This window comes from Panthera onca, chromosome A1 (assembly GCF_046562875.1).
Source record: "Panthera onca isolate mPanOnc1 chromosome A1, mPanOnc1 haplotype 2, whole genome shotgun sequence".
In the NCBI taxonomy this organism is placed as follows: Eukaryota; Metazoa; Chordata; class Mammalia; order Carnivora; family Felidae; genus Panthera; species Panthera onca.
The window spans coordinates 28,827,204-28,839,575 of record NC_138339.1 but is presented as its reverse complement, the minus strand read 5'-3'; the positions used below and the strand labels follow the sequence as shown (position 1 = coordinate 28,839,575).

Below are 12,372 nucleotides of genomic sequence, written 5' to 3'. Positions count from 1 at the left end.
CACCCCAAAGTCAGAAGAAAGGTCCAAAAAAAGGGACCCTGGGATACGAAAAGAAGAATCCGGGTATCCCGAGTTAGCATTCCAGGCTAGCGCTGCTGAGTTTCACCTGCCCACTTCAAGGAGGTGCCTGTCCTCACGAGATTTTCATGCAGACCCTCCAACCCCGGATTTCTAGGCAGGGCCAAAGAGGTGGGCCCCAATAGCTATCAAAGGGCCGAGCAGGGGCGGGGAAAAGAAGCCAGGCCAGACCCTTGGCTGCGACCCGGTCGGAGAAGGCACCCCGCCCTCGGGTCCTGCAGCCTGGAGTTCGCCCTCCATGCGGTGCCAGGCCCACGGCGCAGCACAGCGCCCGGCGTGGCGGGCACCGCGCGCGCGAGTAGCGCAGGGCCGACCGCGCTGCTTCTGGCGTTGCTGCCGCCGGGGCTCTTGCTGCCGGAAGGCGCCCAAATCCTGGCCGCGTCCTCTTGGGGTGAGTGCCGGGCGGGCAGCGCGCGCGCTTGGGCCGCCCCTCCGCGGCTGGGCTGGGGAAGCCCCCGGAGGCTGCGCCGCCGCGCGCCGGCGGAAGGTGACTGCAGGCGGGCGCCTGGAGGCGGCGCCGGCGAGGACTGTGCCCTTTGCCCTAGGCGGTCTCCGCCAGCCTTCCCTCGCTCCTTCACGTCAATCTGGTCGGGCAGAGTTCTGGCGCGGGAGTGAGGACGGGCTGCAGGGACCGTTCGTTAACTTTAAACAGAGCAAATAGCAATGTTATGTAAGCAAAAAAAATGAATGAATGTATGTGGAGATAGCAAAGGAACTACAATTCAGGACAAGGAACCTATGGCGAAGCCCAAGAGACGAAGAGAAGGTCAGCTTTTATTAGGTCTGAGGAGGAAACTGGGGAGGGTTTATTCTGAACAAAATTTCCTTGGAGAAGAACAAGGGTTTGAGACTCGGGTAGTTTCTCATTGGTTGCAGGCAGCTGGGGCAGGTTGAGAGCTCCTTTCCTTTTCTTAAAGGCAGGAGATAAAAAAAAAAACTCCCGTGTGAAAAGCGCCTCCCGTGGTGGAAACAATGATCTTCCTTCTTCCTGCTGCTTCCGTGGGCTGTGTGGTGCGTGCGTGAGAGCTCCCCCTTCAGGGCTCCCTCGCTCTATTTTAAAGGTTTCCTTTATTTTCACACCCACCACGTCTGAATTCTTACTGGAGCCAAGCTCAGACCCAAGATAAGTACCCCCCCTCCCCCCCCCCCCCCCCCCCCCCCCGCACAAAGCATTTACACTTAAAGGAAGTTTCTAGTTTTAAGGACTAGTTCCACCTCCGCCCCATGACTGCCTCCTGGGCTCACTTTCCAGCCACTTTCTGGTTTCCACTGTAGCAAAAATTCCCAAAGAGGAGGATACCCCTCCTCTTTGGGTATCTAGGATACCCCTGATCTGCTGTCTGCTATAGGAAGTCGTAGGTATACCACCAAGTGGAATTAGGTTTTGGAGCTTGATTAAGGGGCATGACCTTAAAATTTTTTTTTTTTTATTTTTAATATTTATGTTAGAGACAGAGTATGAGGGGGGTAGGGTCAGAGAGAGTGGGAGACACAGAATTCCAGGCTCCAGGCTCCGAGCTGTCAGCACAGAGCTCATTGTGGGGCTCAAACCCACCAACCAGTGAGATCATGACCTGAGCCTAAGTCAGACACTCAACTGACTGAGCCACCCAGGTGCCCCAAGGGGCTTGACCTTTTAAAAAATGTAGTCTATTTCCTAGAAAGAAGAATGTTTTAAGCTCTAAGTAAGTCCTCAAGAACTTATCACATTGTCGTGGATAGAGCCCCTCCCGTTGCAGAATTTTTTTTTTTTACCTCACTTCCTCAGAATTTATTGTCTCCCCACCTGGAAAAACGAAGAAGTGGACACAAAATAAAATGAGCAGCAGGCAAAAGTTTATTAGAATATAAGATTAGAAAGTAATTATAGTATGAAAGCTCTCTTTACAGAGAGGGGACCTTTGAAAGTGAATGCCCCCAACTATGGGCAAGGGACTTTATCTAATATGGTTTTGGTCCATTCCCCACCCCCCCCCCCAACTTTTTTTTCCTTTGTTGGCCTGATAACTGTAGGTGCTGAGTTGTTCATTTCTGTGGGAAACGTGAGTGGGGGAGGGAGTAAGTAGTGTTTGTTACATTCTTAAGAAAAACTTTAAGTCTGAGGGAGTTTCTCTCATGGTCAGATGTTCCCAGCACTGTTTTAAAATATGTGTTTTCTCTACATCCAGGGACCACAAGTCCTAACCTTTTCCTCTCTACCTATCATTCTGGGTCACAGGCCAGGGAAACTGTAGAGGAGAGTTGCGGCAGGTGAGGGCTCAGAGAGTCAGGAATCATTCTGCATGAGGACTCTGAGGGTCCAGGGCGGGGTTGCCCATATAGGAAATGAAGAGGCAGATGAAGCTTTCCTTCTGCTCACCATCCAGCGAAGGTTTATCCTGAAGCTTCTCTGTTTCCCTACCCTCCCACCCTAGCCTTTCTCTTCATGGACCTCACAAAAATGAAGCCCTGTTCCCAAGGGGAAGCCATTATCTACTGATGGCCCAGGTATCTCAGATTCTTCAAGACCATGGGCATGATGTGATCTTACTTCAACAGAATGGACTTTCGTTCACATTAGGTATCCTGTCTTTCTATTCCATGTTCTGTCCAATAGAAATACAACATGAGCTATAAATGCAAGCCCCATGATGTATTTATATTCCAGAAGACACATGAGAAATAAAAACAGGTCAAACTAATTTTTATCATACATTTTATTGAACCTCATATATCCAAAATATCATTTCAACATGTAAACAATATAAAAATTATTAATGAGATAGTTCACATTTATTTGTGTTAAGTCTTTGAAATCTGGTGTGTATTTCACAATTCACACTAGCCACATTTCAAGTGTTCAGTAGCCACATGTAGCTGATGGCTGCCATACTGGACAGTAGTGTTTGGACCCTCCTACCATAGGTGATAAACCTTGCATATGTTAAATGTTCAGCAAAACTTCATTTTAGTTCTACTGAGTTATTACAATGAAAAATGATATGTGTGTGATATCTGTGTTTATTTCAAAGTCCATCTTAAACCATAACTCTAGCATAAGAAAGTTTGAAACACTGTTTCACTCTCCTCATCATCTTCTGCATCCCTCCATCTCACATCCTCTCACTTGTGTCTTCAACCCATTCATGCAAACCCTTTGCACACATTTCCAGATCAATTTGACAAAATGCTGCTTTATGTTGCATGAAACCTTGTGTATAATTTGTGGAGATTGGATCAAGATGATTTCTCTCTTTCTTTTTAGAGTAGGCTCCATGCCCAGTGTGGACCCCAACCTGGGGCTTGAACTCAAGACCCTAAGATCAAGACCCTGAGCTGAGAGATCAAGAGTCGGATGCTTAACCAACTGAGCCACCCAGGCACCCCATCACAATGATTTTTCTGATGACAATCCAGGAAAAGAAAACAGCAAAATTGCAGGAGAAACTTATCAAACAACTAATACAAGAAAAATTTCCAGAACTAAAATACGTGTAGCTCCATACTGAAAGATCCCACCTAGCATTCAACACAAAGAATAAAAAAATGACCTACACCAGGGGAAATCATGGTGACATTTCAGAATAGCAGTGATTAATAAAAAGCAATCTAAATGTTTTGGGGTGCCTGGGTGGCTCAGTCACTTAAGTGTTTGATTCTTGATTTCAGCTCATGTCATGATCTCACAGTTCCCACATGATCCCACAGAGAAGGTTTGAGCCCTGTATGGGACCCCACACTGACTGTCTAGAGCCTGCTTAGGATTCTCTCTCTCCCTCTCTCTCTCTCTGCCCCTCCCTGACTCACATGTGCTCTCTCTCTCTCTCTCAAAGTAAATATAAACTTAAAAAAAAAAAAAAAACTATTTTAAAAGCAACCTAAATGTTTTGATATACTGCAATGATGAGTAGGACTCAGAATGGCATCAAACTTTTTAGCATTGACATACAGCAGTGGACACAGAAAACCCAACAAGACTTGACAGTAAAATAGTCTCAAAGGTTTTCCTTTTCATATACCACTTCTTAAGAAGTTATCACAGCGTTTAGTCCCAGCAGAACAAATGGTGTGACCAAGAAAGAGGAAGACAAAGGGTAAGTATATAGAAGTGGCAAAACAAAAGAGTGTTAAGATTTGTCCTAAGGTATCAGCTGTGCAGTTGGCCTGGAGAGCAGTTGGTCCAGGTTGAATTGATAGAAGAATCCAGGAAGAACATCTCTGGGGGGGAAAAAAAAATTAGTCAATAAGTTGACCTTATTGAAAATCCTATTGAGAGAATATTGGAGGGAGTTGAGAGACTGGCCAATAGGCACAGAAACAAAACAAAACAAAACAAAACAAAACAAAAAACAAAACAGACCTAAACAAATGAAAAGTATTCCCTCTGTTCTCCCATCCTCCAACTAGATTTAGCAGGGAACATACACTTTTAGAGTGCGACCTACAGGGCCTAACACTATTTATGCAAGTCTTTTCTCTCTCCTATTAAGTTAATGTTTATATTTTCTTTCTCTTTTTTTAAGTTTTTTAAAATTTATTTTGAGTGAGAGAGAGGAGAGAGAGAGCGAGAGAGCACGAGCAGGAGAGGGGAAGAGAGAGGGAGAGAGAGAATCCCAAGCAGGCTCCGCACTGCCAGCGCAGACCCTTATGTGCGTTTTGATGTCATGAACCATGAGGTCATGACCTGAGCCGAAATCCAGGGTTGGACACTTAACTGGCTGAGCCACCCAGGTGTTCCTATTTTCGTGTGCTAATTTCCAAAAATGTATACCAAATGTCTTGAATTTCTCAAAACTAGTCCCTGTGTTACTTAATTTTTTTTTCTTTTTTAATTAAGGCTCCATGCCAAATGTAGGGCTTGAACTCACAACCCTGAGATCAAGAGTTGCGTGCTCTACCGACTGAGCCAGGCAGGTACCCCTTTAAACATTTATTTTAAAAGCTTAATTTTTAAAATGTATCCCCACCAACATATATGAAATTGGTAGTAGCACATAGAGAGAATTACTGTACTAACTGCTAAGCTAATTACGTTGTTTGTACACTTCATAATGCCTACCTCTTTCTTTTTAAACACTTAACACACTGGTAACTTTTTCCTTGTAATGATTTGCTCAATATCTGCTTTCCCTGTCAAACCGTAAGCTCCATGAGAGCAAAGATCATGTTTTCCTTGCACACTATGAGATCCACAGAACCTATCATAGTGTATGGCATATAGTAGGCAGAAAGTAAACATTTAATTACACTACCTAAAGATCAAGATGTATAAAAATACTAGGCCAAATTATAAGTTACATCTTCCTTGACTAGTCTTTTAGTTACTGAAACCTTTGATATCATCCCAGATATAACTGGGAAAATTATCTTGACTTGATCGTTGGATTCAAGAAGCCTTCTTGGACTCTTCTCTCTCTGGCTTAAAGTAGTTGTCTGCCTGCACCCCCCACCCTCCAATCCAATCAGAACACCCTCATCAAACTTACTATGACCTAAAATGACTGCCCATTTGGCCGCATTTATTTTCTCCTCATAATCTTGTGACCTTTTGGAAGAAGGCTGCCCTGCTCATCACACTGCTGAAGTGACAAAACAAATTCCTCTCTCTTGTCCCCAGTAATTGTCAGTAATTATCCTCATAGAAAGTATTTTCTTCATTGAAACAGCACTTTTAACCACTTTTTGTCCCAACATTATTTCATTCCATCTTCTTTTCCCTGAACCAATTTTATTATTAAAATTTTTTTTAATGTTTATTTATTTTTGAGAGAGAGAGAGAGACACACACACACACACACACACAGAATCTGAAGTAGGCTCCAGGCTCTGAGCTGTCAGCACAGAGCCCAACATGGGGCTCAAATCCATGAACCATGAGATCATGATCTGAGCGGAAGTCTGACACTTGATGGACTGAGCCACCCTGGCACCCCCAATTTTATTTTTTTAATGTTTGTTTAATTACTTATTTTTATTTAGAGTGCGAGCTGGGGAGGGGCACAGAGAGAGGGAGAGAGAGGATCCTGGTCAGTCTCTGTGCCCGACGCAGGGCTCAATCTCATGAACCGTAAGATCATGACCTGAGCCAAAATCAACAGTTGGAGGCTTAACCAACTGAGCCACCCAGGCATCCATCCAGAACCAATTTTAGAAATAGTTGAGCCATTTAAATAGGCATGAATGGTGGTATACCCTGTGTCCTTATGTTAGGATAAATGCATATTTGCCTTCTCTCTCTCTCAGGAGGGCGCTTCTGAACCCTGGCTGCATATTAGAATTACCTGAGGAGCTTTGAACAAATGCTTATGTTTGGGGTTCACTTTCAGAAAGTCTCTTGTAAACTATTTATGGTGAAGTCCAGGCATAGATATATTTGTAACACTCCCCTATAGCACAAAGAGTAGAGACCTTCCTCCTGGAGCCATGTTTCTGTTTTCCCCTTCACCACTCTCCAGAGGTTCTCTCTAAGTGTTGGGCCTTCACTTTAGCAAAAGGAGATCATGCAGCTGATTGCTGATCTTCAGTTCATAAGTCAAGTGCCTAAATCCTGGGCATGAGTAGTAGGAATCTCATGTTTCAGCCCATATTCTGCATCCTGAATCATCAGTGCAGAATCACTTTGGTGTGGCATTTGTCAAATGTTGTATAAACCATAGCAAATGTTTAACCATTATTAAAAGAAAAGTAAATGAATCCCCAATAAAACAAAGTAAATCCTCAAGTAAAAGCTGACACAGGACATTAATCTTCAGCAGGGTTCTTGGAATCTGTATCATAGAAGAGGCCCTGAGAGGGAGGTCAAAGTACAAAATCCTCATTCACTGGCCCTTAAGTGGGAACCCCAAGCACCAGTCACCTTTTTGAAGGATTTGTTGCCAGTGGAGTGTGAAGACATCCATTGGTCCAATAGTTGAAAGCAAGAAACCAGCAGATGTCACTAACACACAGCTTTTACAGTGGTTTCTCCAATGGAAAAAACTGTTTTTTCACTTGTGTTCATGAGACCCTGTCATCAAGATGCTCACAGCTGCCGGAAAACAAGTCCTACACACAGGTATATTTAAGAACAAAGTTTGCCGGGCACCTGAGTGGCTCAGTTGGTTGGGTGTCCAACTTCGGCTCAGGTCATGATCTCATGGTTCATGGGTTCAAGCCCCGCGTTGGGCTCTGTGCTGACAGCTCAGAGCCTGGGGCCTGCTTCGGATTCTGTGACTCCCTCTCTCTCTGGCCCTCCCCCACTCACACTCTGTCTCTCTCTGCCTCTCAAAAATAAATAAAAATGTAAAAAAAAAAAAAAAAGGACAAAGTTTGCATATAATTGGAGGTCTTACAGAACGTCATGGATGAGCTTCAGGATTCAACCAGTGGAGAGAGATCAGAGACACCAGCCATAGCTGGTAATATGTCCCACAGCAGGAAGAGCACCAAAAGATGGGTAGGATTTTGATGAGGGGAAGAAAGGAAGAGGAAGAAAGCAGGAACATTCTAAGCATCAGAAAGAATTATAGCAAAGAAAAAACACGGAAATGCCATGGTAGATTTGGAGGTCATGAAAGGACCAGTGTCTGGATCAGAAAGTTCTCAGGAGAGAGCAGTAGAACAGGTTGCTGCCAAAAGTGCTTTCTGGGTGTTCACTTCTGGTGTGAAGATTCTTTAGTGTGTTTGAAGATTAACACCATTTGTGAATATTGAATATCTCTCACTTCTTTTTTTTTTCTTTTTTTGCAGGAGCTCATTTACAAACCTTTTAAAGGTCATGTAGCTTCATGACACAACTCAGTGTAGTCATTTGTTAGGAAGGACAGATATTATGGGCTCCTTAAAGAATGAGAGTTTTGACCTAGTGGTGGTTGATGCTATAGGATCGTTACACTTTCCTGGTTGCTGAGAAACTTGGAAGGCTGTCTGTGACCTCTTTACTAGCACATTTGGAATATCAATTTTGGGCTGTCTGAACCTGTGTCTTGCATGGCCTCCCTGACAGATCACATGGATTTCTGAGACCAGGTGAAGAACTCTCTGATGTTCTTCATTTCAACCTTGAGCAAATGGTATATATTCATACTCAGTTTGATGACACTATCAAGGAACATTTCCCAGAAGGCTCTAGGTCAGAGCTATTTCATCTTCAACTGAAAGCAGAGCTGGGGTTTGTTAGTTTTGGCTTTGTCTTTGTCTTTGCCTTTGCCTGGCCACAGCTTCCCAACACTGTGTATGTTGGACACTTAATGGCCAAACCTGATGAGCCAACACTTCAGGTAAGTAAAACCTTTGTGCCCCATTGGACATGAGGAATCACCTTCATGATGGTGTTGTTAGTGCACAGATGGCAATTGCTCAGACAAGGGGTAAATCTAGGTTTTTTAAAATTTTCTTTTAACATTTTTTAAATGTTTATTTATTTTTTGAGAGAAAGAGAAAGAGCGTGAGCAGGGGAGGGGCAGAGAGAGAGAGAGACAGACACAGAATCTAAAGCAGGTTCCAGTCTCCGAGCTGTCAGTACAGAGCCTGATGCAGGGCTTGAACTCACAAAGTGTGAGCTCATGACCTGAACTGAATCAGATGCCTAATTGACTAAGCCACCCAGACACCCCTATATTTCAATTTTCAAATGCTTTTGGTTTTATATAGGAATACAGTTGACTTTTATATATCAGCCTTGAGTCCTGAAATTTTAATAAGTTCACTTATTAGACTCTATTGGGTTATTTTGTAGCTTCCATAGGGTTTTCTATATAGATAATAGTGTCTCACAAAACTGAGAACATTTTCTTTTCATTCATTATTTCTTTTACCCATTTTTCTTGTTTTATTGTCCTGGCTAGAGTTTAAACCATGATGTTGAATAAAAGTGGTGAGAGCTGACATCTCTACTTTGTTCCTGTCTTAGGTGGAAAGAGTTCAATATTTTACCGTTAAGTATGATTACAGTACAAGATTTTTTTCAACATATGCCTTTTATCATATTGAAGAGATTACTTTCTATTCCTAGCCATGCGGAGAGTTTTTATAAGAAAAGAGTGTTGAATTTTGTCAAAGATTTGTTCTGCATTTATTGAGGAGATCATGTAATACTTCCTTTTTACTCTATTATTGTGGTGAATTATAATGATTAGTTTTTGACTGTTAAATTGACCTTGCATCCTTGGATAAAAGAATTGGTGATGATGTATTATGTTTTTCGATATATTGCTGGATTCTATTTTAAAATATTTTAAAGGCCTCATAAAACTATATCACATGGATTTCTGGGGCTGAGTGAAGAACTGTCTGATGTTCTTTATTGTAGTTATGAGGTTATGCTTCTATAGGTGTCTTTTTAGAAATCTTTTGATTCTGAATTCAATTTTTATTAAAAAATTGAAATTTAAATTACCTATTTGAAGTTACTTAAAATTTCTAATTCTTCTAGTGTCAGTTTTGGTAAGTTGTGTTTTTAAAATTTTTTTTTTAATGTTTATTTTTGAGAGAGAGACACACACAGAGTGCGAGCAGGGGAGGATCAGAGAGAGGGAGACACAGATCTGAAGCAGGTGCCAGGCTGGGAGTTGTCAGCACAGAGCCTGATGCGGGGCTGGAACTCACGAACCACGAGATCATGACCTGAGCCGAAGTCGGACGCTAAACAGCCTGAGTCACCCAGGCACCCCAGTAAGTTGCGTTTTTTTTTTTTTTCAAATAATTTGCTCACTTCATGTATTTGACAAGAAATATTTCATTTTTCAGAGAAATAAGGTGATATATGGGCCCTGGGAGCACTGAAACAATTGGTGCTCTACTATGGGTATCTCATCAGTTGTATATGCTGCCTTGTCAGAGCCTTTCCCAACCCAACCCCAGTATACATATATACAGCTCCAGTGAGCCATTACCCTTCCACACTGGTGTTTCTGGATTATGCAGGTCACACTCTGCATTAGTTTTCCTCAAAGTGTGGTTCTTAGCCCATCTTTGTCAGGTTCACTTGAGATGCTTATTAAAAATACGGATTCTAAGCCCCACCCAAGAACTACTGCATAGAATCTCCAGGTTTGAATCCTGGTAATTTGCATTTTCAACAACAACCAAACTGCATTTATACAGACTAAATATTTGAGGCTATAAATCTGACTGTGAGACAACCACTATTTTTTATTCTTTCCCTCCATAGTCTGTGTGAAATCCCAAAGTGAATGAGCAAAACTGAAAAGGAAATGTTATTAGAAAATCATAAGGAAGCAAAATATACTTATAGTACTAAACTGTATTTATTGAAAAAAAATCCACATATTCGTGGACCTGTGCAGTTCAAACCCATCTGTTCAAGGGTCAATTATGTATATTCAGTCTAAATACAGAAAGAACTGCAAACACAACTTGTCTACTGAGTAGGTTTTTTACAGTTGTGTGGGGTAATGTATTTGACCTCACTTTCTAGGCATGATAGGACTGAGCAAATGAGGAAATGTATTGATGTTGTTTCTTACATTAGGAAAAGACAATTACAAATGTGGAAATGAGGAAGATTAGAACAACCCCTGTGATGTATTGAATTGAGATATCGGTATGAATTCATAATTTTTTCTGACTAGTAGACATAGCTACAACATCTATAGGCAGAGAAATAAATATAGGATCTTGATATCTACATCTATAGCCATATATTTCCTAGTTCTGTCCACTGAAAGGATTATAAACAGTGGCGCTTTGTTAGCAATGAGCACACCTAGCAACCATATAGGTATCTTTTGGTCTAGTAGATCATAAACTCCATGAATGTAGGGACTGATAAAGGGCAGCTTTACCTTTCAGCATTAAATTGGATTCTGTGCACACAGGAGTTTTAATAAAATTAAACTCTTTAAGGCATCCAGCTGGTAAATTGCAGGCCAGGTTATAATTACCTGAAAACCAGCCTTCTCTGTTCAGCCTAAGCTGCTGAGAACCTGCCATCTAATGTTGCCACCAACCCTCTGTCTCTGCCAACCTGTACGTTTCAGCAGTGGTGGCCCCAGCACCATCAGATGCTCCTGCACCCTGAGCCCCCCACCCCGACCAGGGGCTGGTGGGCTGGATCTACCACATCCTCCAGGTAGGGGGTGTAGCACAACTCAGGCCCACACTTTCCAATAACTGTGGCATGAACGTACCTCCTGAATGTCTTATTGTCCCTGCTGATGGTCACCCTGGGCACTGTGTGGCTGTCTGCGAAGCTGTTGAGTGTGGTGGCCAGGTGGCTGTGTGGGCCCTGAAGCTGAAGGCCCGAAGCCAAGTGTAGGCTTGGGGGATGCCATATTGGAGGGGAGGTGTTACCATTTCTTATGAGCTTCCCACCAGTTCTGGCAACTCCTGTTATCCATATCATATCCATGTGCTAATTTTGTTGTAAATACCTGCTCATTGGCTTCTTCCTAAAATTAGAATTCTTTATTCAGCCCGTATGGCCTTCTTTATTTGCCAGTCAGGCAGGGCTGTTGTATGATTTTGTTCCCATGGTAATTTGGACCAGTGGCCCTCATATTTTAAGCCTTGAAGCCACCTTCTTTGTCATGCCCCTGTTGGAGGAGCATCAGCTTGAACCATTCCAGCCTCCATGTCCAGTCCGTTCTCAGCCTGTTTCCCTCGCTCCTGCCTCCGCCACCCGCTATAACACTGAAAACAGGCACCTGACAAACTTTTTCATTTTCTATTTGCCTTTCCTATAAACTCTTGTCAATCTATCTTATTGGGGCAAGAGGAGCCCTGCCTCATGGAAAGCAAAAGTCTTCCAGAATTATCATACCCCTCCACTTGGAAAAGAGACTCCGTCCTCCTTCCCCAGAATTCTGTCACCTGACAACTCAAGGCTGTAAGGGAAGCTGCACCAAAATCCTTTATAAGAGCCAGTCTTGTTTTGAGGATAGAAAATGCAAAAATGCCTTCTGGGGCTTGCATGCCCTGTCCTTCTCAGGGCTAATATTGCAGAGTCAGAATGACAAGATGTCCTCAGTTTGTGCCTGAGGAGACTGTGGAAATATCCCTAGTCCTATTTTATGATGCTCATTGGAATTATAGTCTCAGCAGTAGAGGTTCAAACCTTCAGGTAAATAAAGACTTGGACTTGTGGAGTTAGGACTCTAGCATGTCTTCATAAATAAATGACCTCCTTAAGAGGTCCTCAGAATACAGTCCAGGAATGATAGGTGGACTTCTCTTGGGGATTGACTTCTAGAGAGTAGACACAACTCCTTCCAGGGAGCGGTGTCTTGAGATTGGAAGACTCACAGAGATTTTAAGCAGGTACCTGGGGAAATGGGGCATGGGGATGACAGTATGAGGTCAATAGTGCAGTTAGGA

The 12,372-nt window shown here is 42.9% G+C and overlaps 1 long non-coding RNA gene across 1 annotated transcript; it reads left to right on the top strand.

Annotated features, from left to right (window-relative positions):
* Positions 1-486: 486 nt before the first annotated feature.
* LOC132680742 (uncharacterized) lies at positions 487-8,873 on the top strand. The gene is made up of 3 exons (XR_009610687.3): positions 487-844; positions 2,493-2,638; positions 4,895-8,873. It is a non-coding gene; the product is annotated as an uncharacterized LOC132680742 (long non-coding RNA).
* Positions 8,874-12,372: the final 3,499 nt, after the last annotated feature.